Raw genomic sequence first — 24,244 nt, forward strand, 5'->3', positions numbered from 1 at the left:
AGAAGTGCAGCACTTATGCTCCCATTGTTTTATATTCATGGTTTGGATACTGCTTAATATAATCTTCAAGACACAGGCATTAATGGACATAGAGAATGAGACAAAAGTCAGTGGTCCTGTACTGCTCTGTGTAAATACAGACCTGAGTCATTTCAAGCTGTACAGATAGTCTTTGAAAACAACCAAACATAACTTTGATGAGAGAATTAAATGTCTTCAAACATTGCGTGACTGTTCAATTAAAGGAAAAATTAATTAAAAGGATGCTGTTTACATGGCTTAATTTTATTATATATAAAAGTAGTATGTATTATTTATCCATTATTTTTATCAGTTGTACTACAGTAGTTCCTAGAGGCCTCCCTGAGATAAGAGTACCATTGTGCTGGGTGCTGTAAAAACACATAGTAAGAAGTAGTCCTGGCCTTGGCCCTGACAGTCTAAGTATAAAAAGGAGACAAAGAAGGTATCATTATCTCCATTATACAGGGGGAGAACTGAGACACAAGGAGATAAAGTGACTTGACCAAGGTCACACAGGAGTCTGGTGCAGAGCAGGGATTTCAACCTACACGTCCTGAGTAAATCCCTGTCCTGTACCTTAATCACAAGATCATTTCCCCCTCACATTTTAGCACTACATCACAATAATATATGTACTTTAATTAGAACTATTTACAGGAAAAAACATTGCCTCTGATACTTAAGGAACTCACTGTATAATTTCACATGAACACATACATAAAATCATGACATACCTAGAAATATTGTTAGATATGCTATGTGGGCCACAATAATTTTGCAGTCAGAGAACAGCCAGCACACATTCAGACAAACCCGATTGCCTAGAGAAATTTATCCTACATATATAAAAGGATGGGATGACAAAATGCTAGAGAAAAAAACCTGGAGAAAATATTAGATCAGGCAACCTTTGGCATGCAGCCCACCAGGATAAGCCCCCGGGTGGGCCGGGCTGGTTGTTTACCTGATGCATCCGCAGGTTCTGCCGATCACAGCTCCCACTGGCTGCGGTTCGCCGCTCCAGGCCAATGGGAATGGCGGGAAGCAGCTGCCAGCACATCCCTCATCCCGCACCACTTCCCGCCACCCCCATTGGCCTGGGTCAGTGAACCGCAGCCAGTGGGAGCCGCAATCCGCAGAACCTGCGGATGCGGCAGGTAAACAAACTGGCCCAGCCTGCCAGGGTGCTTACTCTGTATTAATCTACAGATATATAAACAATGTCAACAACATTTCTCCCAATCTCTCCCCCTACTTCTCTTAATTACATTGAAGTGATCATAGATCATCAATCTAAACTAACCTAATCACTAACCTACTGCTCCCAATACTGTAAGCAAAATGCTTAGGACCCACACTCTGTACATCTCCTGAGACTTATTCCATTTGAATGTATGTGGACATCATTTATCTATAAAGTAAGATTCCAGGATTGTCATTCTATCTGTGTGTCACTCTGAAACCTAGACTATCTCTTGAGTCAGTGTTAAGTGATGGAAACGGCTACAAGCATGGTTAAGAGCTCTTTTTGTTTAGAATATCACCAGGTTTGACCATTGATAGGAGCTGCTGTTTGTTACTGTCCAATTTTTAAGTTCTCAGCCATTTTGTCTTTATGAATTACATCCCTGTGGTGCGCAGCTACATGTACACTACATGTATCTATGCTTTAAGAAGAAACCTAGACCATGGTAATATCAGTGGTAACTCATGCAATCACAATCTGTACTCTACAGCAAATTTGCATGCAACAATTTCATTGGTTGTAAAAGGGAGATTGCACATATTGTGGACTACTTGTCCCAACTGCCAAATCTGTGCAACATCGCTGGCTTTCATCTACTAATTATTATAATTCTGGGGAAACAGAATGGTGCAGATGCTGGGCCATTTGAATATTGTTATTGAGGAGAAGAAAGATAATTTTTTGTACATGATGTGATGAAATAGATATGGTCTGGGCTCATAATGACTTCTGGTGGTTCTTTATTGCATAATCTCTGTGCTGCTGCAGTAAAGTCCTTCTCTTGAGCTTCATGAATCTCACAGTTGGCTCTGTCAGCCATGTACATCAACTGAACAGTGGGGGAAAAAACTAATTTAAATCCTGCCTCCTTTCACAGTAAGGAATTGCTTCAAACACCTTTCATAATTTTATATCAAAATAGTTATAAAATGCAAATCTGTATCAGACACATTCATATCATTCAATCATCAATATTTAGAGAAAATAAAACCTGCATTTCAAAACCACAGCTTAATCTATATTACTAGCACTTTTTCAAACAAAACATTTCTCTAAACTCTCAGCTCTCAGACTTCTCATGCCTTAGAACTCTGTCAACATCGTAAGTTTCATGCAGACTTCTGCCTCTTCTGTGAACCTATTCCTGCTCACTGAAGTTGATGGGGGCTTTGGCATAGACTTCAATGTTAGCATGAGAAGGACCAAAATATCTTGAATAATATTAAAACTAGAATCTGTGTGTACATATTTTACTAACTGCTTGTTGAGGAGAATAGTCATTCTATTCAAATTCTTCCCAGTTATCAATGTAATCATTTAATATAGCCACATTTTGATTGTAGAGTCTTGATTATATCCTCAAAAGCTTAAAATGTAACATTCAAGAAAATAACGTTAGTTGTGATTAGTGATGACGGGGCAAACCACTGTGAAAAAGTTTTGTGTGTCTTGGAACAAAAGGAGTGTTCCTCTGGTACAGCTAGCTGAGTATAGCCTCTATGCCAGCTCAAGCAGCTCATGCTTCAATCTCTGGTTCAGTCCCCAGTGTGTCAGTAGTCACATGAGTGGCAGCTCACCCATTATTGGAATGCTGTAAGCCTCAAACAATGGGGAAATTTAAATGTCAAAATTTCTCTAAAGTATGAACTTCAAAATACTGTGACAGCCAACATCATAAGAACATAAAAATGGCCATTCTGGGTCAGACCAAGGATCCATCTAGTTCAGTATCCTGTCTTCCAACAATGGCTGGTGCCAAATGCTTCAAAGGGAATAATCAGAAGAGGATAAATATTGAGGGCTCCATCCGCCTGTTGTTCAGTCCCAGCTTCTGGCAGCTGGAGATTTAGGGACAGATAGAGCATGGGGCTCCTTCCCTGACCACCTTGGCTAATAGCCTTTGATGGACATATCCTCCATGAATTCATCTAATTCTTTTTAAAACCCATAGATACTTTTTGGCCTTCACAACATCACCTGGCAACAAGTTCCACAGGTTGACTGTGCTTTTGTGTGAAGAAGTATTTCCTTATATTTGTTTAAAACCTGCTGCCTACTCATTTCTCTGGGTGACTTTGGCTATTTTGTTATGTGAAGGGGTAAATAACACTTCCTTTTTCAGGTTCTCCACACTATTCATGATATCTATAATACTCCCCATTAGCCATTTCATTTCTAAGAAGAAGAGTCCCAATCTTTTTAACTTCTCTTCATATTGAAGCTGTTCCATATGCCTAATAATTTGTATTGCCCTTCTTTGTACTTTTTCCAGTTTTAGTATATCTTTTTTGAGATGAGGTGACCTGAACTGCATGCAATATTCAAAGTGTGGTATACCATGGATGTATATAGTGCATTATGATATTTTCTATCTTATCTTATCTTTCCTAATGGTTTCTGACATTCTGTTAGCTGCTTTGACTGTAGATGCACATTGAGCAGATGTTTTCAGAAAACTATTCATGATGACTCCAAGACCTCTTTCTTGAGTGGTAAAAACTAATTTAGACCGCATCATGTTGTATGTATAGTTTGGATTATGTTTTCCAACATTCATTACTTTGTACTCATCAACATTGAATTTCATCTGACATTTTTGCCCAGTCACCCAGTTTTTGTGCGATTCCTTTGTAACTTTTTGCAGTCAGCTTTGGAATTCAATATTCTGAGTAATTATGTATCACCTGCATAATTTGCCATGTTTCCATTTACCCTCTTTTCTCAATTTTATTTAGTACCATATTATTATTTAAAAACTAATGTTCAAAGAAGCGAGAGAAAAATGTTCAGCTGCTTGATGTTTGATATACATACAAGTCAGAAAGATATTTCATAGTTTTGCTACTATGACATAAGGGCAAAATTTCTCTTTCAGATACATCTGTACAACCCCAGTGACTCAATTGGAGTTGTATTGGTATAACTGAGTAGAATATTATTCTGAAAACCTGACATATTTATTTGAAACATATCTTGTCATTACAACTCACAATGCAATTCAGCAAGAATACTGATTCATATGCACTTAAAGTGGTAGTATACTTTCCTGCTACCCAGCAGCAAAAAATCATAGTCTCTCTCAATGTCTCTCTCTCTCTCACACACAAAGCTTTATTCTTACTTAGTTTGAATCCTAAAACAATTACCAAGTAATTTCTCAGTTCATGAATTTTGATCCTTGCCTGAATCAGTATTTAGTAAAAATTGAGTAAGGACTACAGGACTTGGTCTTATATTTGCTAAATTTGCTATGAATTGGTGGATTACTCAACTGTGAAGCATTCATAGCTACAATTTAGTGCCATCTGTCCTGTTTCATTAATGAATTTTTAAAAGGGATTTTTCACATACATGGAATTAATAACTTTTATAATTAAGGAGGAGGTTAATAGAATCCAAATGGCCATATCAAAACAACCATATTTTATAAAACTGTAGTGTACCATATTTTATTGTACCATAGTGTACCATAGTGTCGGCCAAATTAAATATCTTCTTTGCTTACTGACCCTGTGAAAACTTCTTATTTTGCAGGACACATATTTATTAATACTTATTATTTTAATTATTTGAGTGTTCTTAATATTATCCTCTGTCTCTCATTTTCCATCGGGTTCAGGCAAAGATCAGTGGGACAATGTCTCTGATAGATCTCCCGTTCAACTGCTCATCACCAAGGGAGTTCTATATCTTGAAAAGAAGGGAACAGTAATTAAGAATTGTGAAGCCTTGAGGGTTACTGCCATAAACCCAGCTCATCCACAGAGTGGACTAATGTAGACTCTTGCTGAAATTTCTCGTCTTAATGCAACCAATTACTCATCCTGTGCTAAAATTTGACAGTATAAACTTTACAGTTTAGTAGTAAAAAAAAAATGAGTGCGTCCAGAGAGAGGAAGATATTCTGAATGTTTTTTAGTTATACTGCGAAAAACATTAGATGTTTTTCAGGACAACCTTACAGATGTTCATGAGCTATTTATTATGGTAACACATTTTCATAAGCTTGTGTCACAGCACTGGCCAACCTCCTCTTTCTAGACACTCACCAAGCTGGTGTGTTTAGGTCCAACATGCTGGACCCATGTGCTTTTAAGCTTTCCTGAGTCTGAACAGACTCCAGGCATCACCTCTGACTCTGGATTTCTCAGCACAATCTCAGGGTACTGATTTTCTTTCTAGCACTGCCTTCTGACAGCTGAGGACCTCATAGTCCAACTGAAGGCCCTGAGACCAGTGCCTGGTTCCCCGGTTGCTTCAGCACATTCTTTCTCAGAGCTCCAACCTTGTGGATGCTCCATTTTAGAGACTACCTCTTCTCAGACATGTAATAGTTGAAAAAAAACTGACATAGATTTTGCAAAAGGAATTTCTAAAAAAAAACAAAAAAAACACAACACTTCCTCTACTTTAGATAGTTCAAGGGATATAGAGATCTATGTACAAACAGTAAAACATCTACATACCATTTCCCTGTCTCAGTTTATTCCCAACTCTTGAGAGCTCTTTGGGACTTGGTCAAAGTCTGGTAGTGTCCACGATCCTCCTCCTGCAGATCATGGTTTCTCTTCTCTCTCTCTCTCTCTCTCCCCTGTAGAGAACTTCCTTCTGTCTTGTCTGGCCCCACAGATACAAAGTCCTATTCTCTCCAACCCTTGTTCCTCTTCCACACCAAGCTTTCTTTTTCTGTCTGACCCACCCAATCTCTGTGTCTTTAAAGTGCTGTACCAAACCTTCATCTCTTAGAGAAATTCCATTCCTTCAAACAGAAGTTGGTGAAAAAGTTGGTTTTATCTAGGATACAGTTACTCCTTTGTTCTATCAAGGTAAAATCTATTCAGGTGCTGTTAGTCATTAACAATCACCCCACTCATAGACAGATACTGCCCCCACCACCACCATGCCTGTGTCCATGCCACATTGGGTATGGAGTAAGAACACAGTAAAAACTGTCATAAAAATACAGTCAGTTCGTAAAATCAAATTGGCATGCATAAATTGTACAGAGATTCCCCAGATTTTAACAGCTTGTGATGACATATTCATGACTATTTTGTAAAGGTTTCAGAAGTTTATTTTTCCTTGATTTTGGAGTTTCTTCTAATATTCATGAAAGTTCATATTATATTGAATAATTCTGTGGACTTGATAATATGCTTAGGAACATTACTTTATGAATGTAAATATTATTTTACTGAATGTCATAATAACATTACACAGGAATGGTTTTGAGCATCAACCATCAAGGCTCAGTTCCAATGTGAAAGAGTCAGGTCAATGCAAGTTTTAATAAACCCAAAACGAATATTAGTGCAAAGGTATAATCGTACTTTACTGTAATGAACAGGTTCAAGTACCAGGATGAATGTAAGCAGAGAAAGATGACGACTTTACCAGATATTTCTGTAAAGATAAAAGTAAATATTTTCACATTTGTGCCGCTAAAAATTTTGCCATAACTTGGCATAATCAGCTACTGTATGTGTTTAGTTACATATATGCTTCTCTGCTAAAGTATATTGTTACTTTAGAAATATATTAGATTAGTAAACTTTTGACCAAATAATAATAGTAATTAATAATATTTTCAGTGAATAAAATATGAAATTCCATTCAAGATAGTTGAATGCCTCTTCCACCAACAGTGTAATATCTGCAGCTGGGGTATGATGGATTGTTTTGTATTCTATCACTTATATCTTCAGTATTAAAAAGGAGGTCTAAAGGAATGATCTCATGCGTTTTGGATTCCAGCCCAGTTGCACGTATTTTAGAATAGATCTTATCATTATAATTTTTTAAGTAGATTAACAGATAATTCTTGCTGTTGGTAAGATTTCTGTGTGGATTGTTTGTGACTGTAATTAATGCTTCTGAAAAGGAGCCAGAAATATGCATTATGATTAAACAATTGAAGGAGAAAAAATACTTAAAAGTTCAGATAAAACTGAGCAGAAAAGTGAAGTCTAGGGCCCATTTAATATATGGAGGAAATCCAGGTGCTTACCCTTTATAGGCTCTATCATTTAGTCTCAGAAAACAAATATGAAATAATATCATGGGAGTTACTAGTTTGGAATAGAAATTGGCACAATTAAAGTAAAAGTAAATTCATGTATGTATTTGATTTTCTGTGAGATTATCAATATACAGTTTATGTTTGTTTTGGTGCTATTACTATTATAATGGATTTTTTTAATGTTCTTTGTTCATCGCATTGCTGTCTGACTTAAAAAACAATACAGTTTTTAAGGGACATATTTTTCTACAATGGCCTTAGTTTTTGTAGGTGCAATAAGTAGTGTTGACATTTGTGGTTTTATTAGCTTGTGTAAGGGGAAATCAAAATTCTTAACTCAGGTTTTAACAGGTAAGTAAAGGAAATAACTAATTTTCAAGCATTATGTTTTAAAACAAAATAACAGCAATACTATTCTTTGCACTTCTGTAATATTTTTTAGCTGCGAAAGTCAAAGGATTTTAAAAAATCATCAGCTAGCTAACCCTCATAACTTCCTTGTAAGGCAGTATGGTCTAATAGACAGAATGCTAGCCTGGGACTTGGAACACCTGGGACTTGACTCAGCTGTTAGATGACTTTGGACAGTCACTTCACCTCTCTGTCTCTCAGTTTCCCCATCTGGGGATAATGATATTGCTGATCTCCTGATGAAAAGTAGTAAATAAAAGCTATATAGTATTGCAGGGATTTCTTCAATTATCACTGAAATGCAACCACCTTTTGGTAAAATGTGGTATAGCAGCTGTTCAAAAGCACATATAATTCTGCACACCAGTTCAGGAAAGACAGTGAGGAGTAATATCCTATTCACTGAAAATTGCCAGAAGAGTTATGAGCACTAAAGGCCATGCCTCATGTCTGAGCTCCATTCACAGCTATCATCATGTCCCCTATTTCAGCAACCCTTGAAATTATAATACATCTTTTATTGTTAATGATGAGCAGAAGATCTTAAGGAAGACTGGAACAAACTTGAAAGATTTTTCTCTCAATAAGGAGAAACTTTGACCTTCAGATGCTACAGAGTTACAGGCTTATGTCTTCAATATGGCAGACTCCTCTGGTCATTTCCAGGAAAGGAGGATCTGGTAGTACCATCTCTAGCATATACAAAAGATCTGAAAAGAAAAATCAAATAATCAGCAGTGGAAATTCTCTTGGAAATTGGTTATGTCCTCAGCTGCAAGCATGAATGCCAAATAGAAACTATGGAGCAAAGGACCAGTATGAGGATTTAGATGTTGTTTATGAAAGATAAAATGATGAGCTCAGAACAGCTGTTAATATTTTATTGAAAAAAATCAAGACGTGGAAAATATATGTAGATTCAGTAAAGTCAAAGGGAGATCATACTAGTTTATTTAGGCCTAAGCCCTTCTCTCAAGTCCTACATAAATCTACAGAGACAACATTTATTTTTCTTTTCCACACTAATCCTTTAAATTAAACAGGCCCACTGAGCCCTAAAAACAAAATCTATAGAGAATGACATCTGATAACTATGAACGTTTCAAATTACTAAAATATCTTATTTTCTATTCTGACCTAAGTTTAGAAACCATCATAAAACAACAACAATGAAAACAATTATGCAATCTTCTGGCCAAAAATAACATACCCAGCTGCCTTGTATCCTGTAAAATTCTAAAAGAACCTAGAAAATGTCTCAATTTATTTTCTCAACCTGACATCTATCTTCTGGGATTGTACCCCAATATTCTGATTGTAGACTAATGCAAACTTGTCTATGTGAACATTTAGTTAACGGCAAGCTGGCATGTAAAACTACACCACATTAGCCTGCCACACACAAACTGTCCATATGGACCTTGCTGTCATGCACTACAGTTTCCTAGTATGGTTTGTTCTGTTCTCCTTTATGTAGATGAAAACACACTAGACAACTTGCAATCTATGGCAGCAGATTCACAAATAAATTTACTGCATGGCAGGATACTGAGGGATAGACTTTCACCACAGCTATGCTGAAACCAAGTGTTCTTGTAGATAAGTTCTCTTAAGAGCTGGAAATTTTTTAAAAAATAGTTATATTACAGACATGGGAACAGGACTCTCCTAAGGAAATAGAATGTTATGACAGATGATGGTTCAATTTTATATGGAGGAACTCATCAATTATAAGATGTCTAACAAGATTTGATCATTACATGGTCTTTTTCTTTTTTTTTATAATTGTATAAAACTTAATTATCCAGAAGCTGGTTTGTCACAAGAGTTCTGTAACTCTACTGAATACTGAATTTGACTCTCTTAATAGCAAAGATTGACATTACTGGTTTTTCCCAATTTGAAAGACATTTGATAGACATTTGCATTATTTAAAATATTTTACTTTGAATTCTAAGTGTACATACAGTACTTGCCCGCTCTCTTCCCCTACACAATAGTTATTTGCATATTCAAATTGTAATCTAATTTTGGGTGAGCACTCTGTTTAACTTCATATGAGATTTTCACTGCCACTCAAACTTTCCACACCATCTGTGTAATGATTTCCTTCACCTAAACCCATTCTCCCCAACCAAGACCCTGGGAAACTATCAGCAATCAGAGATACCCATCCACCTCAAATACAGGTGGGTTCCATATCAGAATCTCACCAGAGTAGACCCATTTCTCATTGTAGAAGTATATCTATTAGCAATTGAGGCAGAATCTTTTTAAATCAAATTTCCACAGCCCACAACTGGATAGGAAAATGGAATTAGACTAAATCTTGACTCTGAATTTTAAAGCTTTACTTCATTTACCTCCTTGCTGGAAATATATGATACATTTAAGCATGTAATATTTTGCTGAGTAAAAATGCCAACATTCTGAATCAATCACTCTAGATATGGAGAGCTTGGATATTGAATCAGCGCTCATATCACATTCCTTGTCAGTACCTGGCCCAAGCTGGGGAAGCTAATGATCCAATCGGCAGACCCAATTCGGTGATGGATCCTGATCATGTGCCACTTGAGGAACATTCTGCATATACTAAGAAGAAGACTTTAGATATACATTCCATGGCTAGTTTTCTGGAAGATATTTCCTGGAATCCTGATCCACAATGGCCCATCTTGTTCTCTTTAAGTAGCAAAGGATTTTTTTTATTCATAGTAGGATAATTAATTATTATAATGTTCCAGTCTACAACTTTTTAATTTTCTATTACACATAGTAGTATTGAGCGATACATTTTAGATAGTTTTCTATTCTTACTACCATATATCCACAGAGTTTGTGGAAATCATATAAGAATTTGCAATGAGTATAAAGATAATCTCTGCCCTCATTTCACATAAGCTGAACATGTTCATAGATTTATATTTATAAATTCGGGTTTAATTTGATAGAGGCTTGCTGGGTTCTGTTATTTTGTTGTTTTTTAAATTTTTGTTTAGACAATGTTGGTAATACCTTGCTGATTGGATTCAATCCTTGGTGGTAGAAGAGCCAGTTCGGAACTAACCTGTGAATAAACTCTATGGCAATTTAGATACACACACAGACTTTCTAACCTAAATGTTTTCATATTGCAGTTTAGACAGCAGGGAAAAGACTATTCCTCAGAGTATAGCTTAAATGTCTTTGATGCTAATGAAAGTGGGGTGGAGGATAGGTAAAATAAATGTTTAAGCAGTAATTTAACCAGAAAAGGAAAGGCCTCCAAGACTCCTTTAACCAGATTTGTAATTTAAGGGTGAGTCCCTTAAAAGAGTTTTACTAAATTTTGCCTAGCTCATGAGGACAATCTCTTCATAAGGCCTGTCATTGGATTTGTTCAGATGAAAACATAATATGCTATGAAAGAAAACCAATGTTTTGTAATAAAAAGCTTAATGAAAATGATACAAATGTTTCCTGATATCCATTGCCAGACATATGTTTCTGAAGAACTTTGTTCTAAACTCTCTCAATAGGCTACATTGTAGCTGTTTGAAATATTTGCTTAGAATCATTAGAAAATTAATATCAAAAATTGAATTCAAATTCTGGGCTGTTAATATCCACTGGGAGCTATACATATATAAAAACAATCCATTCTGGGTTTTAGGATTCCATTCCAGACTTTTGCTGTAGCTTATTATATGGTAAAAAGTAGAGTAAAGCTCATAAGCCATTTATCTTACTATTCAACTATTAATACTCCAGAGACTTTGTAATTCTGAGATAAATGTTCTTAGGGTTTTTTTGTTCAATTTAATTACATGAATACAATCCTAGAGGTAAAGATAAACCAAACCAGTTTGAAAATAAAGTTGTGGCATTACCCATAGGATAATGTACATCTTTAACTCAGAATATCAGTTCACCAATGTTACCCTTCCAACAGAATGTATATTTTGAACTGTTCATCTATCTATCTATCTATCTATCTATCTATCTATCTATCTATCTATCTATCTAAATAGTCCTATTAATTTTAATCTCACCTTATTTCTTATGAAAATTTGTATTCGTTTCATCTACACATTTAAAAAAATACTCTGCTGCATCCTTTATGAACAATGGTGCCCAAGACTGAAAACAACAGTCAATGTAAGCCAGAATCTTTGTTTATATAATAGTATTATAATGTTATCAGTATTATCTCTCTCTTTCTTAACACAGCCTAACATCTCATTTATTTTTTCAACCACCAAGTGCTCATTAAGCAGATGACTTAATTGAGCTGTTCTTGGTGATGCCTAACTATTGTTTCTGAGTTGGTAATCCTGGTATTGTTGTTATGCTATCCAAATCCATTCTGTGTTCCTTTCCCTCTTAATAAAGTTTTCCTTGTTTCAGACACAGACTTAGTGCTCGTGAGAAGGCAAGTTGTGATACATTAGGGCTATATATAAATAACGTATTAATTCTTATTGAAGTCGTATTATGAAGACTACTGTATCATGACTGCCTATATGTAGAAGGATCCACCATTGCTTACAAGTCATGTAGCCGGTAAACAACAAGTAGATACAATAGAAGTGGTTGGGACTTAATCTATTTAAGATGTGAACATGTGGGACAATGGATGAACTGCAACCTTAAAAAAAACAGTTTAGCTGACTTTTCCTCCTGATGGGAAGGTAGGAGCAGTGGAAATGTACTAGGAGAAGAATAAAAGAGGCCAGGCGACCAGGAGAGGTTTAAATAAAGAAGGTGCGGGCCACAAGGACCTGCTGGATTCCACTTCCCAGCTCCCATTGGCCCAGAACGGCAAACCATAGCAACTGGAAGCTGTCAGGGTCTGTGCCAACTAGACATGGAGCCATCTCCATGATTGCTACTCTCCTGTGCTTTGTATGATTAAGTATAAAACAACATAAAGGTGTTAGACTGTGCAAAGTGTGCATAACTGCTTCACAACAGTTGAGTGCCTTTGAGAGAGTTAAATTGAAAACCAAAACCTTCACAGCTTTGGGATGGAGTTGTGAGAAAGGTTATGTTTAAATAACTGGAGTATCTCAGTGGTCACTGAGGGTCCTGGGACCTAAGGCAGGTGGTCCCTGTTTCTGAGAAGGGATAGCAGACTGAGAATCAGTGCCCAGAAAAATGTTTTAGAGAGGCCAAAGGAGGAACCAGTGCTGCAGTCTGCTGAGGTTTAACACACCCCTAGGGATCTAGAGCACAGAGGTTTGAATTCCCCTCATAGCCATCCTAGCAGGTGCCCAGCAGCAAGTGGTCACTAGAATCTATGACAGAATGTGGACCTCCTTGCAGAATTGTGTTTTTTCTTATCTATAGCATCTATTCCCATAGTATCTGAAAATGATAAGTCGGTAGCACTCAGATTTTAGGGATTTAAATTGTTGTAATTTTTATCTTTAGGTGACTACTTCCTAACCAGCTTCCTCATGTTTAAATGGGTTTTTTAAGTTTAGTGCCCCATTATAATTTTTTGGCAAGATCCTTCTGATATTTCTTAGTAAGCTAATTTAAAATGATTGCTTGAAACAAATTCTCTGGGTCATTTGCACAGCGAAATATTATTACACATAGCTCGGAATTTATTTTTAAAATGGTCAAGGAATGAAGATTACCCTTGCAAAAACAAAATTATGGGCACGCTTAACATTTCCAAAGACATTCTAAATTATTGTAATTTTCAACAGTTAGGAATAGACTTGAGTTACTAAATGCCACTCAGAATTATGGGTCCAAACTGGGTTCTCTTTTATTTAAAAAAAATGTAAAGACTATATATATTAGTCAGGGGATTTTTCACATATTTTGGGACATGATTTTGCTTATATTTAAGTTGATAATAAAAAACAGTTTGGGAGCACGATCAAGTTAATTGCCTATTATGATTCATTATCATATTTCTTTGACTTATATAGAGAGTTCTTAGTACAGTGGGATCCCGCTCTATGAGTATGGCTCTTAGTCACTATAATAATAATTAATAATAATAATAATAATTAATAAAGAATGTGAGCTTTCAGTACATTGTTTGGATAGAACAATAACCTCCAAAATATCAACTAAAATGACCCCAAATAAGTTAGAAAACTTCAGTTACCTTGGCACTTATCCGTGGTGCCATTGTCATTTTTTTTCACTTTTGAGACTCAGTATAAATGAGACTGTAGCATCAAAACATGTTTGACTGAGTGTCAGAATTTGATGGAGTGAATCAGTTGTTAACATCGGTATTTGAGGTCAATCTCTGTTAACTTCTGTTTTGTGAACTATTCATCTCAATTAGTTTTACATCTCTAACAGAAATGAAGAAAAATAATTGAAACGAAAGGAGTAGTTTAGTACCAGAAAATAGACAGATGGAAGAATAGCTAATTGCTATTGATTCTGCCCTAGTGTAAATTGAATGCTCCACTTTTCATTTGATTTTGAAGTACTATTAAAACATGTATAAAGGAAAACTAGTGCTGTCTTTCACTAAGCAAGTGAAGGATGGAGGAGACAGCTAGATTGACAAAGAGAGTGTTGACAAATCTCTTTTGTGCCATTATATTTTCACTAGAGATATATTGAAAGGGCTCATGGAGAAACAAGGGTCTTTCAGAGTGTTTCTTCCCTTAAATAGAAACATATGTTTTATGAACACTGCATCAAGGAAAGATTTGTCACAACAAATAAGTAACTAAGATAAAAATTATTTAACTATTTAATTTGTGTTTTTTTGTATTTAATGTTTGTATTTGAATATCTGTCTTTCATATATCTGTTATATAGTTTACCTTGATAGCTCAGTGGTTTGAGCATTGGGCTGCTAAACCCAGGGTCATGAATTCATTCCCTGAGGGGACCATTTAAGGAACTGGGGTAAAAATCTATTTTGGGGATTGGTCCTGATTTGAACAGGGGGTTGGACTAGATGACGTCCTGAGGTCCCTTCCAACCCTGATATTCTATGTATATGTCTATTCTATAACAGAAATGTTTAACCCAAAAGAGCAGAGGAATGAGGATGAAGTCTTTGCATGGAAGAGGAACCATGATACAAACAACATCTGGATTTTATTTCATTACATTCCAGTGTCATAATTCATCTTCCAAATATAATACCAATTTTCAATATTTTTCAATATTTCCATATTTGTTCTCATTGATTTGATTAAGCAGTTAAGAAACGTCTTGCATTCAGACCACTTTCATTATATAACCCGTGTGCAATAAAACTGTGTGTGTGTGTGTAGCATGTACTATATGTCTCTATTCACTTTAGAAAAGTAATCATTTTAACACAATAAAGCTGATGCAAAATACGGTAAAGCTGAAATGTTAATAAAGAATATAGGAGACAATGGGAATTCAGCTTCTTAAAGGGAAATCATATTTGGTATGCCCATATCTCTACCTGAAAATCATATTTGTCTGAAAACTTTGTACCTTCCAGTACTTTGATCTCTGAAGGGAGCAGCACCTAGAACCAGTTTTCCAAGCACACTGACTCTTCTCAGGCTGTCCCTATTTTTTCTCTCTATCCCCTCCACCTCAGCCAAGTGTCTCCTGCAATCACAATTCCCATTCCCAGTCACTCCTTCTCTCCTTTCATATTTTCACTCTCCCTCATTCGTCTCTTTCCTTACACCTCCACTCTCCCTAACACATACACATACACACATATACTCCTTTCACTCACCCTTCACTTTTCCATTGGCTCTCTATTTTTCTTTCACTTTAGGTTTCTCCCTCCAGAAGGGAGCTGAACCAACAATAGGGGTGAGCTCTATAGGCACTCAGATCCTAAGGGGACATGTGCACTATAAGAACAGATATAGAATAGAAACTTTTCCTCTGTACATCTCTCAGCCTCTCAGAGATGAAATGGGACCCATAACTGTAACTAGCCGTTCAGGCTGTTTGGCACCAGCTACTCCATATTCTGGTTGGTGAGGAAATAGGCAAAATATAGGGTTTCAGTACATGCTGGAGTTGGAGCCTGGAGATGGAGTAAGATGAAGAACAGCTGACTGCTGAAGAACAGCTAATTCAGGAGTCTCTTTGGTACCCTATACTGCTGCTGCTTGCTGGACATTGCAAGCAGCAGCCTAATTAATCTGCTCCATCTCAGTCTATTGAGAGAAAGTTCCTGGTTGTTACCCTTCCCAACGCCTGTTGACACTGCAATATTAGCAGAAGCCAAAATATAATGGGCATGACGTGAATCATAATTTAAAATAAAAGAAAAGAAATTATGTTAAATTCTAGCCTCTGTGGCAATGATAGGAAACAATGGTAATTATGTCTTGAAATGTCCGGATTCAACCAAAGCTACAAAATCTTTTCTTATTCAATCCTTCATATGTGAGACATAAACCAATTGTCTTGTCTAATTAGATTGTAAGCTCTGTGTGGCAGGGACTGTCTACTTCTCTAAGTTTGTACAGTGGAGTACCATTCTTGGTTGGCCCTTAGAACCCACAATAATATTACTACTATTACTACTAGTAATAATACTGCAATATAGTGACACCTCAGTTGACCTCATCTTTTCCGTCTCACTTCTGTGGATTTGAACATTTTTTACTGTGTTTGTCTTAAATAGTTGTTTCATTTAGGGGGAAAAAAGACGAGGTTGTAGGTCATTAAAAGAATGATAGGCTTACATAGCCTCTTGGTCATCTGTTTTTACAGATGGACCTATTATTTCTGAATTTAGAGAATCTGCAAAACAACAACAACAACATTGTCTTTGTTTTTGGAACAGGAAAAGATTTGCATTTAACAAAAAATCATGCTGTGTATTTTGTTACATTTTTGCTTTGTCTAAAATCCTAGTCCTGCATAAGCAGCATTGTCAAAATACAACAGAGCAAGGAAAGGTTTTTGGAGGAAAAATCAGCAACTCTGTCACAATTTGGTATATAAGTAAACAGTGATTTTACTTCCAAAAATATTTTGAGTTATAGGGGAAAATGTTTTTATCCATGCTTGCCTAAGTCAAAATTTGATTTAAAATCTTTAGGAAGCATGGAAAATTTCAGCTCAAAAGGATATTATTTTTGAAAGTTATAAATAACTGTATTGAGGAATTAGACCATGACATTGCAAATAGTCTGATTTGGTGGAATTTGGTGATGGAATAGATGGAATTACTCATGCGAGTAGAGTTAAGCATGTGCAAGTGTTCACAGGATTGGACCTAGGATTGAAAATCCCTGCCTATTTTAAAATTAGTTCCTTTATTTTATTTAATTAGTATATAAATTATAACTATGTTACAAGATTGTTGTGCCTTTTCAATATAGCTTAGGGTAGGTTTTAAAAAGTGTCTAAAAGAGTGAGATGGCCAATCCCAACTGAAAGTCGGGACTGAATTTTCTCTCATATTCTATTTTTGTCTCAACTGCAAAATAAAAAAAACAAGATGAGAGTTTTCAAACGTGACTTTCAATGGTACTTAACTCCATTAGGCAGTTTTGAAAATCTCATTTTGAGATCCCGATCCCACATACTTTTATGCACATACTTAACTTTACTGGCTACTCACAGTAGTAAAATTAAGCAAGTGTCTAAGTGTTTGCAGGATCTGTTTTTATTCTGCAGATGATAGAAAATTTAGTGTTGGCTTAAAGAGACCCAATTCAATGCTAGTACAAATAAGTTCAACTCAATTTATTTTAAATGTGCTTTCTTTTCCTGGCAGTTCTGATATATGTGACATGAGCGCTATTTCAGGAAAGGAGGGGGAGTCGGCTTGTCCTCTTTTTTCTTTTAATAATAGAAATCAATATATTGATTAAATCATTTGCTAAGAAGAACACATGAAGGGCAAGTTTCACAAAGGAAACAAAAAGAAAAAAAAATCAAAGAGAAAAAATCTGCCACAAAATAGAGGACTATGTACTCTACTCAGAAATGCTTGGGATCACTCTCTGGATTGCGTTTGAGTCAAATGTCATCATGCTGCTAGTCTGGCAATAAATCGTGCAACTCCATTAGCGATCCAAATCAAAAGTGGCAGTTAAGATTTTAGTCACTGCAATTTCCAAACATAGATTAATTAGTTCAATTGGGAGTAGTTGATTATGGGATGGCAGCCCATAGATTACATGGGTACCATCCATTGTTGTAAGATCATATCAGGAGACTTAGACATGGACTCATAAATTGCTGTCATCCATCTTTATTGTCTGTTCTTTTCTTTTCCACAGTGAAGTTCCTTTTCCCTGGCTGGATAGTGATACAACCAACAATTTTTTTTTTACTTTATTCCTAAATTCCCTTTTATAATTTAATAAAACCCTGTACCAAAATGTTTCCCTAAATACTCAGGCACCTGACTTCATTAATGGGAAAGTAAAATACAGGAATTTGAATAGGTAGCTGACATACTTACAAAGGGTTCCAGAGTCCATGCATCTCCATGCATCTCATCCCACCCCACACAGAGCTCTGGAGATTATTGTCTGACTCTGCAGCACTTGTGTCCCTTCTGTAATCCCCAGGTTATGGATCTGTGCCTGGGAAGGGGTTGGATCTTGGAGACACACATCTGTCCCACCCCAAGACCTAGAAAAAAGATGCTATAGCAAATGATACAGCCAACAGCCGAGCTCTGTCTGAAGCTAAGAATCCTCCCACATTCCTCTTAAACAGGGAGCCTAAGAGCAACTATCATTTTAGGAATCTCTGGAAGTTTGGCTACTTCTGGGACTCAGCAAGCAGGAGATTAGATCAGGGGGCTCTAGAACTGAAGCCTTGCAGATCCTCCAGGAGCCACAGCCCTTGCAAGCAGAACCACAATATATTCCAAAGGGGGATAAACTCTAACCCCTAAATAAATGATTTTGGAGAAGTGCTGTGGAACAGATGGTGTCTGCCCTTGCACAGGTATACAGGGACAAGGAACAGGTAGTAGGAACTGTTCTGTCTGCACTTCCTCTTGGGGGAACACATTTTGGTGAATGTGCTGGAAGAGAGTGGGAGCAGATGAGAAGAACAAGGGAGTAAACTGTGCCATCTTAATGGTGCCATACCTCCTCTTACAAAAGGTTTGTACAAATGGCACTGTTCAGCACTGAGAGGTGAACAATATAAAGATTTGCTTTCCTTTCAGTCTCTTTTCCAAGGCTATTTCAACAGGCATGGGCTCCCAGGACAATATTTTCATACTATGCTATAAAGAAACAGTCAAAGAAAGCTCCTTTCTCTTTGCTGGCTCACATTAGCATAATATTCCAGGCCTGAAAATAAATTAATTCTAGTGGCTTTTTTCTTCCTCCAAACAAATGTAATATGTCATTCACTACAAAGATATCAGAAACAACACACTCTCCATATCTGCTCTGTAAGTGTAAGCAGAGTCAGGATGAGCTCTATCCTGAAATCTGGTGGTGAATTGTGGCGAGTTGTGGCAAAGAACTTCAGGGGCTGGTCTTGTTTGCATAGGCACCCCCACCCCGCTTAGCATGAGCCCACAGCCGCCCAAATGGTCACTTTGGCTGCTGTGGGATCCCCAGTTTCTCTGTTGTTGGGCAGGAAGAATAAAGTGTTGTTACCCTGATTATCTGAATCTATGCCAGTGGAATTGTTTTATGACAGAGGGACTCACCATCAGCTAAGTAGAACTCACTAGACAAGGGACATGGGTTACAAAACCCAGTAAATTGAGAGTTGCTGGGGGATAGGTATTTGTACCTGGTGGTGTGGGCCCCCTTTGAGGATCTGAAACACCAGTTGCACTGTCTCCTCTCTCCACTGTTGAATAGCAGAGCTAATTTTGATTCCATTAAGAGTCTAGTTACAGGCTGCTATGTTGAATTCACTTTGGGCCAATGGTGCTCCAGCATTGGGGCTCCCCTACTACAAGCTGAAATCACTACAGAGCTAAAATTACTAAGAGCTGAGATCACTGGATGCTGTGTTAAACTAGTGGGGGAACCTGAAGATATATTGCTAAGTGGCTGGCAGAGCGGAGCAGTTTGTGGGATGGTTGGAGCGGCCCACGGGGTGGCGAGTGGAGTGAAGCGGAGCGGCTGGCAGAGCGGAGCAGTTTGTGGGATGGTTGGTTCTTCCTGCCCCAATAACAGAGAAACTGGGGATCCCACAGCAGCCAAAGTGACCATTTGGGTGGCTGTGGGCTCATGCTAGGCGGGATGTGTGTGCTTATGCAAACAAGACCAGCCTCTGAAGTTCTTTTCCACAACTCACCACAATTCACCACCAGATGTCAGGGTAGAGCGCATCCTGACTCTGCTTACATCCTCCCCCCAGATGAGAATTTGTTGTCCCGACAAATCACACTTCTTATTATACCACCTCACTGGCTCCCTCCAAAGGGCCTTAGGTAGCCCACTTTAGCTTCCACAAACCTGTGTGCTAAATGTATTGGCTTCTTACTAATCACCCCAGGTGCATCATAAGTTAATCATTTTACTGGTTTTATTACCCTGTCTTGTCTATTGAGAATCTCTGTTGCCATGGTAGGGGGGACATTCTCTTGAGCAACTAATGGAGAGGTTTTCTTTGAGGGCCCCTCAGCTACTGGCATAGGCCCCTGCATTTTTAGTTATAAAAGTGGAGTGTCCAAGGTGCCCAGGACATCCTCCGCCTGTATGTCTTCACTATTTAATAACCTGTTTGTGTCATTACACGGGGGTCCCACCAGTGGCACAGGAGTGTCAGAAATGGGCCTAAATACTTCCACCTTGGGGTTCAGGGCAGAAGAGGGGGAGCTGTCTTTTGGTTCAGCTGATTGAGACTGAAATTTTATCTTCATTTCAGAATACACCATGGTTGTGTCTTTCTTCTCAGACTCTCTTTCAGATGTGCTGCATAGGGGTAGGTTAGCTGCAGGGGGCCGGCTGTCCATGTTGGATGGCGGCTTTGGTCCAGCACCTTTGTTCTGCCCGGCTGCCCTGTTGTGGCCCATTTTATAAAGGGTGCCTACCAATTCCCCAACAGGGAGCAAAAGGTTTCTATGCACTGTCTTTGTCTGCCCTGGACCGACCAGCCGTCCCGTGAGCCACTCCAGCCGTCCCACGAACTGCTCCGCTCTGCTAGCCGCTCCTCTCGACTTCACTCCACCAGCCGTCCGATGGGCTGCTCCAACAGTCCCTCAAACTGCTCAGCTCTGCTCCGCTCCGCTTCACTCCACTCACCATCCAGTGGGCCGCTCCAAAAATCTCACAAACTGCTCAGCTCCGCTCGCCGTCGCATGGCCCGCTCCAGCCGTCCCACAAACTGCTCCGCTCTGCCAGGCACTTAGCAATATATCTTCAGGCTCCTCCACTAGTTTAACACAGCACTCAGTGATATCAGCTCTTAGTAATTTTAGCTCTGTAGTGATTTCAGCTTGTAGTAGGGGAGCCCCAGTGCTGGAGCACCATTGGCCCAAAGTGAATTCAACACAGCAGCCTGTAACTAGACTCTTAATGGAATCAAAATTAGCTCTGCTATTCAACAGTGGAGAGAGGAGGAGGCACAATTGGTGTTTCAGTTTGCGGGACAGTTGGAGCGGCACGCAGGATGGCTGGTGGAGTGGAGTGGCTCGTGGTAAAGGTAGCAGCAGAACCCCACGGAGAGGTGGGGCAGTCAGCCTTGGACCACATAAGGTGCCCCTTAACACCCCGCATGCCCCTTGCCCCCCCATTTCCACCCAGGCTAGGGGGTGTGTGTAAAACTCTGCAGATAAACTTTTGAACTCTGGGCTGCATTGACCCGGGACAGAGACTTTTGGGTTGTTGGACTTTTGGGATTTTGGGTGATTTTGGGGTTGCTGGACTCAAAAACCAAAGGGAAAGGATGCGGCCCAATTTCCTGGGGTGGGTCTTTGCTCATGGTTTGGTCTATGAACCCTCGTTGTGTTTTCCCAATTTAATGCTGATGTTGTTTACCTCATGTTATTAAAAAATTTCTGCTACACTGAGACTCTGTGCTTGTGAGAGGGGAAGTATTGCCTCTTTGAGGTGCCCAAGGGTGTGTGCAAGATTTTCCCAGGTCACTGGGTGGCGGATCGAGCTGGTTTTGCGTTACTTGTTGGGAGGGTACCCCTATGTACTAAACCTGGCCCTTGCTGCTCTCAACTCGGTCTGGCAGAAGGGTTACAGAAGTATTGGAGACAGAATCTGCCAACTAAACTAATCAGCCAGAGGCCAGAACATTTTGTGATTATCACTCACGGGGTTCAGAAGGAATAGTGGTGAGGCAGAAGGAGCTATCCATTAAGCCTCTACCACAGCCTCCATTTTTGAGCTACTACTTCTAATTCTCCCCACACCTCTGAGTTATAATTACATTCTCTACCCTTTCAGACTGGCTGAGCAGGAAATTGGTTTGGCTGGAATTATGTGCACACATGTTCCTTCATAGTGCTCAGAGACTTCATATGGATGATCTGACTCATATTACTTAGTTATTGTTATTTCTACCTTCATGCTTGGTGGGTTTGACACTTTCAGTGAAGGAAAGAAAGGTGAAGGAACGGTGGACCATTTCTAGATGTTGCATATAACTGATGTTTGTGGGTTGGCATACCATAAAGATACATCTCCGTTCTCCATGCAGAGTTTCCCTAGACTTCACAGTTACAGACCTTGCAGTTACAGAAGAAATAACAATACATTATTTCATTTTCCTGGCTTCAGTGGAATAAGGTTTGGACTACTTGCATGGGTTAATTCCATCTTTGGAGAAAAATATGTGGTTACTCCCCAACAATATTATTTTCTAATTTATTTTTATTTACCATGTGGACATCATTCCTACTGTTGCCTCAGGGAACAATGAATTAACAGCAAAAAATCAACAAAGCTCACAACATGTGCAGCCCTACTTATGGGACTTTCAGCAAAAACAGCTCTGTATTCTGTAGCTCCAGCCAAACTGCTTTTTGGTCTGCTGCTTCTCCCAGGAGCAGTTTCCAACTACTGTGTCACTGACTTATAATCCTATCCCAAACACATCAAAATCCTATTGTAAGATCATGTATTTGGCCTGTCAGTCAGCCATGTGGTTCTGGGTGTTAGGCAAATGGGTTGCCTCTGCTGCTTTAGTTGTGCCAGCCCATCTGGGGTTGCCTTGCTAATATTTTTTTACCCATGACATTTGAAAGTCTCACAGAATGATGGGAAATAAGGCACATGGGGTGGCTTTCCCCTGTCCAGACTAAATAACTAAATGTCCCCCAGCTTGCTCCATATCACACAGCAGATGCCAATCCCCATGGAAGGAATCTGATGGGTTTGGAGGAAGAGAATGAGTAGGAATAATGGACAAGCAATGGCACAGAGGCAGCCCTCACACACAAACTTGGTGCCTTATTGTTCCTGTTCAATGGCAGAAGAGGCTGATCATGCCTGGTGATTACGATTGATACAGAAATGGTGGAAGCACTCTGTGGCATCCTTCCTCTTGCTCGCAATCCCATGGGATCCTCTTTCTGGGGAACTGGGATCTACTTTGTCAGCTGGGCAAGTGAGGAGTGATAGTGTCTTCCCATGGCTTTGTTCTCATGACCTTTCATGACTTTTATAACTTAATCTTGAAATCATGTGCATTAGTTTACCTATTTCTGAACCCTAGGACAATCCCTGAAGAGATTCTGGGGGCAACAGTCAGTGGTGTTGTTTCTGCAAGTATATGCTAAGGCAGAGATCTGGAGCGCTTTACATATCTATCTAACTTCTTATATCATGCTCATCACCATGGTCTCAGACAGCTTGACATTTTTTTATTTTTTTAATCCAATAACCATTCACTTTAAAGTGGTTCATTTTTAGAGGCACCAAATGTACCTGCAGCTCTATTGACTGCTGCGGGACATCTTGGTGCACAGTGTGTCTGAGAATGAGACCCTCTGTTTCTTTACCTGCTCCAACATGGAATTATTATAATATTATTTGAAGAATGTGGAAAAGTTTAATCAAATTTCTATTGCATTTTGCCAGGAGGCTTAGCCTCTTTTGATTTCCGAAGACTACTATTTTGGAGAACCTATCCCCAGATATTTTTTTAAGAGAGCTGGCATGGGGGACATACCAAGCTTAGTCCACTGACTGAAAAATGTGGCAAAAATCCCAGTAGTGCAAATTTGCAGGGGCTCCTGTCTCCTGTGTTGGAGTAGACCATATAGTGGATATTAGTGCTCTGAGTCATTAAACCTAATCCATGGAGAGATGGTGCCAGCATAAATACAAATTATTTCAATTTCTTTACTGTTTTTTTTTCTGTCTTTACCGCTTTGGTGCAATACAAACAACATTTATTGGCCTGATCCTGAAAAACATTAGTATTCCTTTTAATGGGAATAAAGCATATTTGTGTGTGTAAACATTTCAGGATCAGGCTTTATACCATTGTGCATTACTTTAAAAAAAATCTCTATTGGTCCTTACCCAGATCTTTTCAAGGATGCGTTCAAGTTTTTCTGCTGTTTACAAGCTAGAAAAAAATGGGGGGACACCCTAATTTCTAGCTTATTGGAAAATGTACAGTGTATGGAATGCTATAATGAATTGATCAGCAACAATATAGGCTAATGGGTAGTG

General features: G+C 38.5%; 1 long non-coding RNA gene across 1 annotated transcript; it reads right to left on the reverse strand.

Annotated features, from left to right (window-relative positions):
* Positions 1 to 8,197: 8,197 nt before the first annotated feature.
* Positions 8,198 to 15,588, reverse strand: LOC120385586. The gene is made up of 3 exons (XR_005589386.1): positions 15,394 to 15,588; positions 15,141 to 15,260; positions 8,198 to 8,410 (listed from the first exon to the last, which is right to left on the reverse strand). It is a non-coding gene; the product is annotated as an uncharacterized LOC120385586 (long non-coding RNA).
* Positions 15,589 to 24,244: the final 8,656 nt, after the last annotated feature.

Source organism: Mauremys reevesii, linkage group 1 (assembly GCF_016161935.1).
Source record: "Mauremys reevesii isolate NIE-2019 linkage group 1, ASM1616193v1, whole genome shotgun sequence".
Classification (NCBI taxonomy): Eukaryota; Metazoa; Chordata; order Testudines; family Geoemydidae; genus Mauremys; species Mauremys reevesii.